We start from the raw sequence: 16,937 nt of genomic DNA on the forward strand, positions 1-16,937 counted from the left end.
CCTTCCAGCCTCACAATAACTCAGTCACTCAATCAATGAACTGTAGCCCCATTTCTATCTTCTAATATTTTTGCCCTTGTCAGTGAAGTTACTATCATTTCATTTACGAGTATCCTAAGATAATATGTTTTCAGACTTTGGGGAAATGTGCACCTGGTTTGATCTTTAAACAGGATTTACTGCAAACCAACAGGAAATTGAAAGAGATGTCAAATCAAAGAAATCAAAGGTGGGGGGTGGGGGTGTCTGTGTCCTGGTCCGGGTCAGGCAAGCTAATCTTTCTTCATAATAACTGTTCAACATGACTGGAGCTGCAATTTAACATTTCAATGGAAGCGGACAGCATTTAGCAGGCAGGTAGTCATTTTACCATTTTTTCCTTTATCTTTTTTATTCCATTTTTGTGAATATACATGCTCTTCTATTCAACGGTTGAGGTGATTGCTAAATTAATTTCATTGCCCTCCATGTTTAATACATCACTTGGTCTGGGCGAAGGGGTTGATAGGTAAGAAACTGTTGGTCAGAGAGGTGGTGTTAGTCTCGTCTGGAGACACAGCCACGACAAGCTTGCAGAATTCAAAATTGATTCACACCCTCCACAGTTATTTCAAATGGAAATCACACAGGCAGAAAAGCACTTACAATCAAACTTCTTGATCTAAATGTTAAAAGAAGAGTGAAAGCCATCAACACAAGCTGCCTCAGGGCAACCATTTTGTTTTCGCATTGTTAGGCAGTGAGCTTCCATTTAACTGCAGCCTGTCCTCAACCGCCTCATTCTAACCATGGTTTGACCTCAGCTGGCACAATCCACTGTGTTTTATGTCAATCACAGGCCACTGTAGTTTTCACTCTCTGCCTCACCCGTCATGTGATTGACTTTGCCTAGTCAGCACTTTTCTGAACTCATAACATGTAAGCCATCACTGAGGACTAGGTAAGGGAAGGGATCTCTTCAGTTCTTTGTCCTTTGAGGGTGCCTCAGGGCCCCCCAACACAGACAACAGTGAAAGGATGGTTTATTCAAAATGGGGGTGGTGGGGGGTTCTGGGTGTCTTAAGGGATGTCATGGGGCTCACACTGAGCAACCCCTGCTTCCTTCTCATTTTAACCTGGAAAAAAATGGAGAGCAGCCTATCAAAGACACAAAGTTCTGGAAAGCACCATATTTCACAGCGGCATGAGGCACGTAGAGAGATAGTCCCTTCTTCCAACTCGATCTGTCATCTGCTTCCAAAAAGGGTATCCCACAATGCACCAAACGTATGGAGGCCTCTCCAAACTCACTCTCTCTCTCTCTCTCTCTTTCTTTCTCTCTCATTCTCTCTTCCCAAGCAGGAAGGAAGTTTGCATTTCATAACCCTGCCCCTTGTGTTTGTTTGGAATTCAGTATCCGGGAGATTGGCTGAGCGATATTTAGAATCAATCACGCAAATGCTTTGAGCTCCACTACACGCTCCAGACTATGTCATAAATCAGCGGCGGGAAGTAGGACCCCAGTCACAGACCCTGATGACTTATTCATTGCTCAAATCAAAGGGCCCCTCTTTGTGGCTCCCGTCCCTGGGTGGGCAGAGAAAACCACAGCCCTGCTCTGAATCTCCTTTCAGCTCAGGAGAACACAGAGCACAGAGCCAGTGTGAGGCCACAGCTCCTTCGGCGCCACAGAGCAGACATCTTCTGCGGTGGTTTCCCTGAGGCCGGCCTGCGCAGACAGGCCCAAGTGTCTCTCTTTCCCGCTCTCTCACCTCTTTCATTTCACTTTCCTCCTCTCTCTTTTACTTCATTCTTCTTCCCTCTTTTCTTTTCCCTCTCTCTCTGTGCATACATCTCTTTTATTCTGACCAGGAAGACTTACAATGGAGAGTCCAGCATGTGATTTAGAATCCACCCACTACATTATATATATATGTAACCCCTCTACGATTGTCTCAGTGAAAAAAACCGAAAGAAAGTTATGAACTGTATGGCGCTTCAACTGCTTCTCATCTGAAAGCGAATAAAATCAGTGAAACTTCCCTGAGTCACACCTGCTATTATTTTCTTCTAAGACACTCATGGGACTCTCCTCTCACCGCCCATCTTACACATCGCTGGTGGCAGGAGGCCTGGATGCATTATTGAATTCCTTCATTGAGTTTTTAGCTCAGCTGTTTTTTTTTTTTTTTCAAAACAGTAAAACCTAATCAATGGCAGAAGCTGGCAAGCAAAGTGTTTCTCTCAAAGAGATCAAAATTCTTACTATATATACCTTGTTATTCTGCAATATCACAGAAGGACTGCCCACACATATATTATTCTTATTATTCTTTTTATTATTACGACATTGAATCACGTAACCTTAATGTATTATAACATAAAGGCCTGTCTCTGCATCTTACTGTACTGCTGCACTAGTACAATTCAGTGAAGGTGAAGGGGAGAATGCACGCCAGTTTTCCCAGTGTGTGTGAGTGAACATCTCCACCGCTCTGGAATTCCGCTGACACCATTCCCATTTTGTGAACGTGGTCTGTATCCGCCCATTTTACTGCCGGGGTTGGGGGCGAGGAGATTCTGTGGGGCGGCATGGTTCTGCGGTCAGGCTTGGTGGTAAACTCACGCAGACTGGGACCCCTTGTGGGGGAGGGCAGGGGGGATGGAAAAGTGATTGGACAGAAGCAGGAGGCTTCCATTCCCATGGTTCCCTGTCAGAGGCCAGGATATCAGTGGTGGAGCAGGATGCAAAGCCCTGTAGGCGATATCTAATTCTGGTGCCTCTTAGAGAAGATGATAGAGAAACTGGCCTTACCCAAAGATTAAAGGCTTGCACAGCATCTCAGCTCAGGGACTGGCTAAGATATCTTGTCTGTAAATGAGGCCATGAGCTACATTTGCTAGGGTCCTGCTGGAGGCCGATCACTGCTTCCCAGTTATCCAATCTCTGAGGGGAACAGAGACATGGACCCTGTTGTTTTTTTAATTTTTTAATCCATGCTAAATCCATAATAAAATATATGCATCTATAATGCTCAGCAGTGCCGGCTGTGAGCCTTTTCACTGCCTAGATTGCTGGCGAGGAGGTGTCCCAGAAAGCTTTGCCCTCAGCAGTTCAGATTTCAAAGCACTGAAACATGTTGAGAAATGCACCGCTGCCGGCAGAGGCTGCAAACAGAAGTGTATGCATGTGAGAATTAGCCAGCAATGGTCAAGCTAACAGACACCTCACACCCTGTAGACCCCTCTGCTTTGGGTCGGATGAAGGTTCGATCGACAGCCGAGGAAACGGAACAGGGACCGGACCGACACCGCTTCGATTGACGTGTGTTTTGAGAAAGCCCCCCCAGCGCTCTCTGTTATGCTAACGGGAGCGCTTTTGTTTTCAGGCGGATGTGAGACTTAGCTATTCCTTCGTTTACAGGCTAACCCCACTCAAGGTGTCTTGTGTCATGGCGCACTATGGAGATGAGCCGAATGGCTGGAGGCAGCCATGACTGGGACTGCTAATTCACCATCTCAGAAAACCAACATATAACCAAATATCTCTTTCCTCTGCCATCAGCTCTGAGCTTGATCTTGAAACACAATAAATAAATAAATAAATATAATTAAATAAAAAAAATCTGATATTGAGATATTTGGACATTCATCTCTGGTCGTTGATTCTTTTTTCTTGACATCGAATGAATGCTCTGGAGCTTGTACACCTGTTTCCAGTGAAATTTGGGCAATGGTTACTTTCTTTTCTGTGAATTATTTTCAGTCAGTAATCATCCTGTCCACATAGTCAATATTAACCTCCCGTGAAGAACTGAAAGAGCACAGCCTATTTGAAATCAAAACGCCTGTAATCAGTGTAATGTCCTCTCTATATTCATGAACGAAGAAATGGCTGGTCTACATCATAAATAAGGAGAGCAGGAACTGTTATTTTTGCAGTCTTTTTTTTTCCCTCGGTTTGAACAGCCTCAGCCATGTTCTGATTATGGTATGGTATTGATAGCTTCCCTGTCGGGAGTGGATATTTCAACAAAAATAATAAATAAATGAACCCACATATGATGGCTTTCCTGCTGTGAGGCCAGACGTGATTGACAAACGTCTCAATCGAGTCGCAGCGCCTGCAATTACCCAGGCTATGTCTGTCATTGGCTGGAACATTTTCTGTACAACGGGGGAACTTGCCTTAGCAACACTCATCAAAGCATAATGTGCAGCAACCCGATCAGAATCACACTTTTCAGTGTTCATGCAAGCACGACTATTTCATGCATTTCTCATTTTCTCATGTAATGAACATGGCTTTGGAACACTCCCTTTAACCCACTGTAGTGTATTTGAGGAAAAACATTTCTAAACGGCCAGGTCTGTGGAAAGTTTGACCTTTCCCTGTCCCCTTTTCCACAATCTGGATGGGAATTTATTAATGGTTTTGATTCTTCATATTATTTTTTCTGGTGTTGTGGGGGTAACACATGAACATCAACACAGCAATTGTAAAGTATATTTGTGCCTCTTTTTCAAAGGTTTCTAGAGTTGGGGGCTCCTTTGGTGCAGCATTTCTTTTGCATAAGCAAGGACTAAATATGATTTTTCTAGACAGATATGTCCTTCGCATGAAAAACAAAGGAGAGTGGCTGGATTGATAGTGGTACAGCTTTGTTCACATTTGGTCACTTTCTATCTTTGTATAGAAAAATGTGGAAACTGCGATGACTATTTCATTCTTGAGCTTTCAGCATACCCACTATAAATTTATTAGGGACACTTTTGTCCCCTTTCTCCAACAACAGGAAAGTATCACCAGTGATATTAAATGGGCCTAATAAAAAGGAAAATTAAATTAAGGGAAAAAACAAAACAAAAGAAAAACAGAACTATTTCCTATTCTGCTGTGAATGTAAAAATTGACATGACAGGCTTTTACTGCCTGTATTTACCTGCATAATTAATGCAGAAACCACAGGAAAACCTGCTCTCAAAAGACCCGTTTATGTATGTAATGCTGAGTCAGCCATTGTTCCTCTGAAACAAGGCCTGTGATGAAATCAAAGAATCAGTCCCAGCTCCTAATAAAAAGCTATGTTGCAACAGATGTTTTGGTATGGGAGAGAATTTGTGTCTGCTGTAACGGTATGTAATTACACCTGATTTGTAATTGTGCAATGGATAGGTTTGGTGTATGTTAATTCAGTTGTGGGAGAAAGTAAATACTTTTTTAAATTATGCTATAAAGTGATGCATGGGAGCATTGAACTGGTGTGCATGTAAAGCATACATTTATGACAAATTTCCCAAATCATAAAACAAATCAAAGCTATAGTGTTAGGTGTCAAAATGGTTCCAGGGGTAGGCAGCTCCAATATAGCTCTACATCTTTTGGCACATGCAAACATGCATCTTATCTTGAAAGGATAAGCTGTAGGTAGCTGCCAGTAGTAGTCATCTGAAACAAGTCCTATCTCATAAAATATTCATATGCAAATAAAAGGTTGTTCTACTACCCAAAATGAATGCAATGACTGTGGATTTAGTCCCTGCTTGTGTGAAAGAAAGGCAGTAACAGATGTCGTTATGATAGCGAAATATTCTTTTGATAGCACTTTAAGATGTTGCCAAGTTACTTGTGCCAAACAATGTTGACTGCGGAGCACAAGAGAAAGACTACATTAATTCACAGACTCCCTGTGGACAAGGCACTACAAATATGAACACATTGCTCGAATGCTCCTTGAACGGAATGCCCATTACTGTCGGGGAAAAGGAAATCACTTCAAGTTTTCATGACTTCACAGCAGGCCTGATCATCCTTGGTTTGTATGAGGCCTGGTCTTGGAGAGCCGCAGAGCCTGTATGAACCCTGGTCCTGGACAGCCACAGGGTCTGATCCCTACAGAAAGACCTTGATATACCTACTGTAAATCAAGTACATTTTGATGGTAATCAGTTGGTACTCCATCCACAGTTTACCCCCCTTTCCTTCCAATTGTAATCACCATTCTCCTCTAATAGTACTCTGATGCACTCTCCTGCACGCCAGTCGTTATTTTCTTTTCTATTTTTAAACAATTCTTCCCTTTTCTTCTTCTCTAATGGAATCACCAATCACCACTCTAGCTATCTTTTCAGCTCTAGACTTTCTCAGAAAAAAACCCTCTTTTCCCCACAATCTTTATACATTTGCTCAAAAGTCGTTTTTCCCTCTGTGCACATCTTGCCGCTGCTACATCCCATGCCTGCATTGAAAATTCAATCGCACTAATCAGAGGAGTCTAACTTCAAAATGTTTAAAACATTTCTTTTAAATAAAAGATGTCTCCCTTTGTCTGGTGACTGAACTTATTCCTTTCTTTCTTTATTTATTTTTGCTGGACGCACGGCATGGACAATCTTCAGATTTTCTGCGGACATTAAAGATTCCCCCAGAAGTCTTCGGAATGTGTGAGGAACAGACATACAAACGGCACTGTTAGATTAAATCTGACCTTTCCCCAATAAGGTGTGAGATGCGAGAGGCCATGATTAAAGGAGAGAAAGTCCCACTTGGGCCTCGCATCCTGATCAATACAGGTAATTAATTCTCTGCTAGCTACATCAGTCACCCCAAAATAAAATATACCACTATTGAAAAAAAGCAGTATACAACACCGCAACATTAAAACCGATACCCTTGAAAGAGACATTATTTTTGTAGTAAGAAAAATAAACTCACACACACACATACACATACACACACCATGTGTGTGTGTTTGTGTGTGCGCCTGTGTGTGTGTGCATATGTGGTGAGCTACAGTATATAATGCTTGGGACATAGATGTTTGGCACACATTTTCTTTATTTATTTGGCTCTGTAGACCACAATTTCAGATTTGTAAGCAAACGATTCATATGTGGTTACTCAGCTACAATTACAGAGTGTTTTTATACATTTTGATTCCATCATTTTCAAATCACAGCACTTTGCACTCTTCCCCCTTCCTCCATTCCAGGGCACCATAATGTTTGGGATATATTAATGTTACGTAAATAAAAGTAGCAGTGTTTAGTACCATCCATTGCATGCATTGACTGCTTGAAATCTGTAACCTTATAGACAACATTAAGTGCTGGGTATTTTCTCTGATGATGCATTGCCATGCCTGAACTGCAGCCATCTATAATAGCTTCTGCTTGTTTTGGGGGCTAGTTGCCTTAAATTTTACCTTCAGCACATGAAACACGTTCAATTTTATGGGTGAAAGATTTGGGTATTTTATGTACTTCTTAGCAAACTGTAACCTGGCTGTCCGTTTTTTATTTTTATTTATTTATTTTTTTAATTATTTCTCAACATCAGGGCATGGTAGGCCAAGGGAGCACTCTACAGTTTATGACTGAAGAATTCTCACCAAAGGTTTGGCTTATGCCTGTGACTGCTTTTTTGTTTTGTTGTTGTTTGTTTTTTTCATATTACTCAACCTTGCAATGGCTTCTGTGACTTTCATTGGCACAAATCTGGTCCAATAACAGATAGCAAAAGCAACTGGAGCCTAGAATCAAGAATAGCTACTAAAAGCTGGTTTATACCTGAACAAATGAAGTATTTTGAACAAATCTGACTTAGTAGAAACACCTGTGAAGTTGTCCCAAATATTATGGTGCCCTGAAATGGTGGGCGGGGCTATGCATAAAAAGTGCTGTCATTTATGCATGGCGAAACCAAAATGAACTTTTAATAAAAGTTGAGAATGTGCACTTTAACCACATGTGAATTGCTTGATTATATATATGGTTTATTAATAATATGTCATTGACTCTCCAAGGGCTAAGGCAATCATTTGAGTTAAAGGCTTAATGTAGGGCTGGCTGTTGTCAAAAACAAGGTGACGTCTTGGCCGTTTGACATGGATTGTTTTTGTCAAGTGCAGCACTCAGGAGCCCGTCTAAAAGCCGTGCTAATAAATTCCTGTCACCGTCGCTATCCGTCACCACTGCCCAGACATTCTGCCGTTCCCCCCCCTTCCCGGCCCCCCCTCCCCCTCCCCGGCCCCCCCGGCCCCCCCGGCCTGCTGTTCCGTCGCGTTTGCGCACGGCCTGTGACACTTCCGTTTATTTGTACGTGTGAATTACGCCCCTTATGGTACCTCCGTTTAAATAGTTAAAGTGAGCACGCATGCTCGCAGACGAAAGGGGAACGTCGATGTGCGTTTGTGTGAACTGTGTTACCTGATAAACAGGCTTAGATGAAAGGAGGGAAAAGAGATGGCAAGGACGTACACAAAGTACAAATTTCATTCAGTGACTGTGCAGCTGGCCCGTCAGCACTTCTTTCAAAAGGACTTATTCAGAGACAGAAATGTGCGTATGATATCTATTAAAATGGCTCCATTCCACCTTCTAAGTGCATCAATGCTCATTAGCAAAATTGAAATTGCTGGGGTATTCTGCTATTTTGTGTGAGGGACCTTACATTTTCAGCACTGTAGACTATTCAGCCTGCAAACTGCATTTACCAGGCTGTTGTCATTATTTAGGGCATGCCACTTCTGACGTATGGTCATTGAAAGCATTCTGAAAGTGTTTTTCCTTCTTTCTTGTTTTTTTTTTTTTGCTGCATCGTTTGGCAGCATAGAGCAGTCGTGGTGCTCCTAAATTGCTGGGTTATTGTTTTACAGGCAGAAATTCTCAGATTTCCAGATCTGTACATTTAAAATGCAGCCTGATAAATTATTAAGACTCTGCAGAGGCCATGCAGTCTGAACTTAAAAAAAAAAAAAAAAAAAAGAAGGGGGAGGAGATTTTCACTGAGTACCTCCAGACAGTATACATTTTTCAGGGCGGGGGGGAGACGCGCTTGCGGTGTGCTTTTTCGGCTCTCTCTGCTGCGTATCCACTTCCTCGGCGATGCGTTGACGTTCTGAGATGGACAGGGAGATAAATGCGCAGGATGCTCTTGTAAATGACATTTGAGCCTTCGGGAGCACGGCCCGTTTCAGTCAATCAATCAATTAAGACAGGTTAGCGGATGCGCAGTGCACTAAGCCCGTTCCAACCCTGCACGGAACCGTATATCCCACCTTCCCCATCCCTCTGTGACAAGCTTAGGATGGTAAGCCAGTCTTGGGCATAGCCCATCATTTTAGTAAACAGAGTGCAATTTATTGTTTTATTTTTTTTACTTCTTTAAAGCAAAACATTTTTTTTTAAAGAGTGGAGCTGTGAAGCATGTACCACAAGGTTTGTGTTTCTCCTCCTGATATCTGTGGATCTTTGGTGTTTCTTTTTTGGCCCAGCGCTGCGGTGGAGAGAAGGAAGGCGAGTTTATTAGGCTCACCACAGTGCGATGGCACTGCCGTGTCTGCTTTGGCTCTTATTGAGAGGCCGGCGCCGCCTCGTGTGAGTGAGTGATCTATACCTCAGGCTTTCCGCGCTCTTCCATCAAACCCGAGGTGCGCGTATAATAAATGGCGGCGCGGGACAATGCCTCATTTTACCAGCGCGGCCATTCGTCTTGCCATGTAACTGGTGACAGAGCCCCAGAGCTGGTTATTAACGCACCCTGACACTGTTCGTTAATTTAACCCGCTCCGCAGGACCACTCCGACTGAGCCGGGGAGACAGCGGAGAGGGGAGAGGAGAGCAGAGGGAGGGAGGGATAAGAGAGGGTAGGAGAAGAGAGGAGAGGGGATGGAGGGGAAAAGGGGTCAGGATGTAAAAGAGGGACAGAAGACATAAGAGGAGGAGAAGAGGTGAGAAGGGGGAAATGAGATATGCATTGAGCTGCTGTGCAATATATGGACTGCAATATATGGACGAAATGTCAGACTGTTCAAGTTTGGGTTTGCTATGTATGGTAATATGTACAGCAGTAAAAGCAGCAGTAGTAGCTGCTGCAGCAGTAGCAGAAGAAGTAGTAATAGCAGTAGTAGTAATTAGTAAGTAGTAGTAAGTAAGTAGTAAGTAGTAATTGTCGGAACAATTTTTAGTAGTTGTGAAAAAAGCATTGTAGAAATACTACATTCATTATAGTAGTAGTAAAAAGGGTAAGGCTTTAAGAAATATGTATAGATGTCAGATCATTTTCTAGAAACAAGCTGAGCATCTATGACATGAAAGGAAACTGTGTGAATAGAACATGATTCACAGGCAGTGTTGGACAACTCGAGCAGAGAGACAGCATTTACACACAATGAGATGTGTTCAGACTGCAATGGCCTATGGACAGAGGGATGGCTGAACACAGCTACTTACATTTAAGGTACAGTACTCTTTAAGGGAGGGGAAAACCACACGCACGCATACGCACGCACACACACACACACAGACACACACACACACCGGTTTTATCCTTTAAAAATCTGATTTTTTTTAAGTCAACGTAAGATTAAACTTAACATGAAAATAAACCAACCTGAAATCAGATGCAGACATGACAGTGGAACCATCATCAATACTGGACTGCCAGCACGCACATCATGGGCTCTATTGGAATTGAATCCTGTTTGATGATTTAATTGCTTAATTAAGGTTTGGATTAGATTAATTGAAGTGCCAGGAAGGACATCTTGAGGTTTAATATTAAACTTGAGGGTTAATCAGGTCACTCTCCATTGCCTGCCAGATTTGCTGAGCTCTCACAGTAATGCGTTAATTGCACATTAAGGGCTAGCAGCAGGTAGCGCATCCTTGCTTTTTCCCTGCCAATGATAACCTGCAGAAGAACCAGGCAGCCAGACAGAGTGTGACGTACAGTATGCCAAAAACTTGCATGCTTCTCAAAAGTCATTTTCAAGTTGTATAATAATCATTTCAAATACATACTTTATAAGTTATAACATATACATATAAAAATAATTGCAGCTGTTTAATCTGTTTTATAGGAAGAAACTCCTGGATTAAATAACAATCTTTTGCCAAAAAAGTAAGATGGAACGAAGTAAGAGTTCTCAATGAATGTGTCCTCTTATTGTATCATTTTTGCGAATACTGCTTACCGATTTTGGGAATTACTGCTGTCTGCTCCACAAACTAATTCTCTTTATAGGCCCTCTCCACCAGCTTCCATTTTTATCCAGCCCAAGCAGTGCAGTAAAACAAGCTCATATTCCTTCCTCCTTACACTTTCACCACGCCGAAATCAACTGCGCAGCGATGCTGTAAGCACCAGTAGAGATCAAGAAATTTCCCCTTTTCAGATCCGCATTCTGGCTCCACGAGCATCTCACTGTCAGGGGCCCCACAGGCTAAGCAACAGGCAGCGTATCTGCAAGGTAACTACATTCCCAGGGTTTTCTGATTTAAGGCCGCAGTGTCAGCTGCCACCCCGCCTGTCAATTCAATTTGGTACTTCTGCTTTGCCAGTCAGGAAATTTGCGTTGCAGCCAGGTGAAAAAGACACACTTTACACTTAACACAACATCCACTGGCAAACACACACATAGACACCTCTTATACGAATCAGCCATTGTCAACATTGTTAAAACAATGCTTTAAACAATGTTAACACAGTGCCCCGGAATACTGGCGTGCTTTGGCTGAGACTGTGCCCGGATATACACAGTTGCCATTCTTCGGTAGAGAGTAGTTTTCGATGAAACCGTGGTCGGCAGATGTCTGTGTCATTATATTTGTAAACCAATGTCACTGTTGAGTTTTTTTTTTTTCAGTGTAATTCTTTGGCCCTTTGAGCACCAGAAAAATGTTGGCAATGCTGAGGTCCGTTGCATCAAGGGGAGCTGCAGTGGATAGCTAGAAATCTTGTCAAATCTCAGTGGAACTATCTGGATGGATAGATAGCACACTTTATTTTTGAGTGAACTGCTCCTTTAACTCTTAGAGACCAAGGGTGATTTTTAAAAAGTTTTCTAATGGATAACCCCTCATGTAACCCCTCATTTTTTTCACAAGACTTGTCCCTATCAGGAAATGTCAAGTTCTGGCCTGGATATGATATGAATTATCATTTTATTTTATTTATTTTTATTTATTTATTTTTTGATGATAAGGCAACAAATTATAACAATAATTATGTTAAACATTAATAAACTGTAAAATATAAATACATTAGCATGATATATAACTATAAGATAAAAACAAACAAAAAAATCTTTACAAATAACTATTTAAGGACTGTTTTTTTTGTCATAAACTGAACGATTAGTTTACAAGCTATTGAAGCAGCTGGCAGTCTGCTTCAAAAGCAAAAGTGACATGAAATCTCAATGTACCAAACACAATATGAGAATAACTGCATATACTCCAAGAGCTGTAATAGTACATAGCGGTGAAATATGGAAGTAGCTAGTCACGTTCATATTTTACCACACAAGCAGTAAAGACACATAACTTATTTGAATAGTGGTATTTATGTCGGATTCACGTTATCCTCGATTGGGTCCATTGCATAAAAAATCCACCTTCTCTTTCACCTCCTGAATCATCTTTCTCAATAGAATGACACATGGCTTGAACTGTGTTTGCTAATGGTTTCATTTTTTTAAGGCACATTTCTGAAGCATTAAAACTACAAGGAAGTGAATTCTTCACAGGTGGTGTATGTTTTCAGCAGCTACTACTCATGGTGACAAAACAGCGTAAACATATGTCAAAGTTTAACATCTGTAGATTTGAATTGTTGGAGAGTCGCAACTCCCCTGCATAACAAAAAAAAAAAGAAGACCATTCAGAAATTATAGCTATTTGACGAAGATTAATTAATGGGAGACACAATTTGAGCCTCTCAGCTTCAACAGGTTAAGCATAGCTAGCTATCATAGTTCACTGTAACACTGTGAAGCTAGCTGCAACAACATTTTATATTAGTTTGTAAGCTATATTTCTATAGATCCTTGAAAGATTTATGTTATGATTGCTTGCCATCCTGCTAGCTAGTTATGGAAGTCATAGTGACCCTCCCTTTATTTGCATCCCTATTTATTTCAAATGGGTTATTGGTTGACTGATTAGAATCTACATTTAAAATCATAGCAGAAAAAAAAATAGTTCCCCACCAACATGAATCTTGTTGAATGTGATTCTGGCAAACACCTAATATTGTCCCAGAGCCACAGCTACACAAAGGGTCAGAGCTGAAGCCATTGAGGAAACAAGGAAAACTTACACTTCAGTAACTTTCTGACAAGCTTGTTTAAAGTGTGTGTGTGCGTGTGTGCTTGTGTGAGTGTGAGAGAGACAGAGACAGAGGTCAAAATAACCCCTCAGCCTGCTGCTAACCTTAGCCTCACTGCTAACACTGAACCCCCCTCAATTGGTGTAATCACACAACCTGTGTAACTGTTATCCACCAGCTTTGCTGATATGATCGACAGTTGGCTGAAAACAGATTTAAAGAGGTGAGCAGCATGAAGCCTAACACTTCCCCTGGAGGGAAGATGCCCTGAATCACACAGCTCCTTCTGTTCTTCCAGTAATGAGGAGAAACCGTACAGTTATGGCTAAGTCTCCTCCGGTTTAATGATGACAGCACCACCCTGCCCCCAGGGGGAGGGAGAAACACGTAAAGGCAGACTGAGAGAGAACAGACGCCTTAAAGTGCAGACTGAGAGAGAACAGACCCCTGAAAGTCAGACTGAGAGAGAACAGACCCCTTAAAGGCAGACTGAGAGAGAACAGATGCCTTAAAGTGCAGACTAAGAGAGAACAATCGCCTTAATGGCAGACTGAGAGAGAACAGACCCCTGAAAGTCAGACTGAGAGAGAACAGACCCCTTAAAGGCAGACTGAGAGAGAACAGACCCCTTAAAGGCAGACTGAGAGAGAACAGATGCCTTAAAGTGCAGACTGAGAGAGAACAGACCCCTGAAAATCAGACTGAGAGAGAACAGACCCCTTAAAGGCAGACTGAGAGAGAACAGATGCCTTAAAGTGCAGACTGAGAGAGAACAGATGTCTTAAAGGAAGACTGAGAGAGAACAGACCCCTTAAAGGCAGACTGAGAGAAAACAGACCCCTTAAAGTGCAGACTAAGAGAGAACAGACGCCTTAATGGCAGACTGAGAGAGAACAGACCCCTGAAAGTCAGACTGAGAGAGAACAGACCCCTTAAAGGCAGACTGAGAGAGAACAGACACCTTAAAGGCAGACTGAGAGAGAACAGACCCCTGAAAATTAGACTGAGAGAGAACAGACCCCTTAAAAGCAGACTGAGATAGAACAGACCCCTTAAAGGCAGACTGAGATAGAACAGACCCCTTAAAGTGTAGACTTAGAGAGAACAGACGCCTTAATGGCAGACTGAGAGAGAACAGACCCCTTAAAAGTAGACTGAGGGAGAACAGACGCCTTAAAGTACAGACAGAGAACAGACCCCTTAAAGTGCAGACTGAGTGAGAACCGACCCCTTAAAGTGCAGACTGAGAGAGAACAGACCCCTTAAAGGCAGACTGAGAGAACAGACCCCTTAAAGTGCAGACTGATAGAGAGCAGACCCCTTAAATGCAGGCTGTGAGAGAACAGGTCTCCCTAAAGCTGATTCGGGCAGGCTGAGAGGACAGAGCTGCAATAGCTGTATTCCATCCAACCCTGATGCCAGTCCTTAAATCAGAGCCCCACATTTATCCATTACTGACCTGAGTGTCCACCTCCATCAAACTGTGCAGTCCTGTATGGTGTTACTCAGCAGATAGGGGCCAGGCATCAGACTACAGGTGAAACAGCATTCAGGTGTGAGTAACTGCTAGCAAAAATGTAAAAAGACAAGTGCAATTTATACCTCCTAACCACTACTGCTGCAGGTTAGATAGAGTGAGAAGTGATATAGTAAATACGCATTCCTATGTTTGCTTTTGAATATAATCCACCGTCTGAGGTCCTGTTGCTTTAACAAGGATCATTTAACTTGAATTTTGACCTACGTTGGTTACTGAGGCACAAATAAGTGAACGAGAGAACACAACTTTCTCTCCTTCAAATTCATTCGTAACACTTTTTTCTGTTTAGCACAGTTAACAAGTTGTGCCAATTTAAGTAAGAATTGCCCTTTAGCAACTTTTCTTTTTTTCACTTGATTGCATCTAATGTCTTATGTTACAGACACTCTGCCTAGGTGCTCTTCACAGTCAATCATTTTAATTATTTCAGGTTTAATGAAAGCAAAGGCTTTGGGGTTTTAAGTTTTGGAGAAAAAAAAAAATCCAACCTATTTGTTAAAATCAAAACGATTTGATGTTAACATGATTTCTTTTTCACAATTAAAATGATTCAGTGTGAAGCGCATACAGATTGCTGATGTCTGATTAAACACAATTATCAAGGAATCAGCCGGTCAGCTGGTGGCTGATTGGTTGATAAAATTTAATCATGAAAAAAAAAAAACAGCTTATAGACAATTTTCAGTATTCATGCATAAGAATTCCATTCCTCCCGTTGTAGAACACTCGCTGAAACAGACTAAAGAGGGGTGAAGATCATTGTGTTAGATGCTGACACTAAGCTGTTGCTCCAGTGCCCTGAACATACCAAGTCACTATTGCCCTGAATACAAAATGGCCACTTCCATATAACAAGAAATATGAAGCAGATACAGAATACCAAATTGAATAAAATACTAATATGAAATAAAAATAAAACAATTTAAATGAATCTTCTGAGTGAAACCCTCTTTCCATTTACAGCTCTATCCTATATTATCTATCCATTACACCTTTATCCAGCTATTCTGTTGCTTGCATAATACATGCATTCACTCTGAAAAGGTTTTTATTTTGAATCGGTCTTCAAACTGTTCCTTGTCTTACACAGACAGATAAATGGGGGAATAGCTATATATATATATATATATATATATATATATATATATATATATATATATTTATTTATTTATATATATATTTCTATGGGTGAATAGCATTTCCTTCAAGATCACTTGCATTTAAATCAGACAACAGATGCACCCATGGAACAAAATGGTTATGAATGTACATGATAAAAGCACAAAGTGTTGAGAGCATTGCTCATTTAAAAATAGCAGTGTGGGTGAGGTATTCTCTTCTCACCTGGCTCTCTCTCTCTCTCTCTCTCTCTCTCTCTCTCTCTCTCTCTCTCTCCCTCTCCCTCGCTCTCTCTACCTGTTCTTCTGGTGATAAATGCTATGTACAGGGAACAGGAAACGTTGTGAATGCTCAGAGAGGGGCAGCTGGTCGCTCGCAGGCAGAGACGGAGTGTTTGCAGATAGAAATCTAACAGCACCATCTATCTGGGTTATTAGAGCGGGCTCTGTGGGTAGCGTGCGGGAGAGCACTGCCCATTATGTAGGCCAGGGCGAGAAGCCGCGTGTTCCGTGGCCTTGCCACGGCAACCATACATATTTCAGCGTAGAAATGAACCCAAGCGCAACCGGGACGGTAATGAAGAGGACGGGCGGTTCCGCAGACAAAGCCAGCCGCACCCGAGTTACACAAAGTAGCCTGTCCAGGAAGGCTGTCGTCACGATGGCTGATTATGAGAAAATAAATTATTCAGAGCAGACACTACGTGGGGGAGGGGGTCTAATTTCAAAACAAGTTTTAATCCGCATAGATTGATGTTTGTGTTGGAAGCATGAAAGATGTAATGGTTAGTTGGTCGGAATGGGGGGGGTGGTTCTTCTGAAAACCGAGGAGGATTAACCCATGAGATAAAAACACAATCCATGTCAATTACCGAGGCATTGGCTGCTTTACAGAGTTTGCGGAAGTTAATACAGAATAATCACCTATATACCCCTGGCATACAATGGAGAAAATTGCCCGACATCCCCTTACACCCCCCACCCGTCCCGCCCCCCTCCCGATTCCCTGCCAGTGATTGCTGTGTGCGTGTCAGCAGTCAGCTGAAATGGTACCTTCATGCACTCCGGCGCTCTGTGATTCTAAAACCTTCTGATTGAATGCAGAGGCTCCTGGGAGAAAATGTTAGGAGAGAGAATGAATTTGACCCGCAAAGCTCTGCGGAAGTAGTGATTTACAGATGATTTGGGT

The 16,937-nt window shown here is 42.1% G+C and overlaps 1 long non-coding RNA gene across 1 annotated transcript in view; it reads right to left on the bottom strand.

The window, feature by feature from the left end:
• Positions 1-14,622, bottom strand: part of LOC135252020 (uncharacterized) — a 42,452-nt gene extending 27,830 nt beyond the window's left edge. The window contains exon 1 of the long non-coding RNA XR_010329257.1: positions 14,550-14,622. This is a non-coding gene — a long non-coding RNA (uncharacterized LOC135252020). The remainder of the gene's footprint in view (positions 1-14,549) is intronic.
• Between the last annotated feature and the right edge of the window lie 2,315 nt (positions 14,623-16,937).

This window comes from Anguilla rostrata, chromosome 3 (genome assembly GCF_018555375.3).
Source record: "Anguilla rostrata isolate EN2019 chromosome 3, ASM1855537v3, whole genome shotgun sequence".
NCBI classification, from domain to species: Eukaryota; Metazoa; Chordata; class Actinopteri; order Anguilliformes; family Anguillidae; genus Anguilla; species Anguilla rostrata.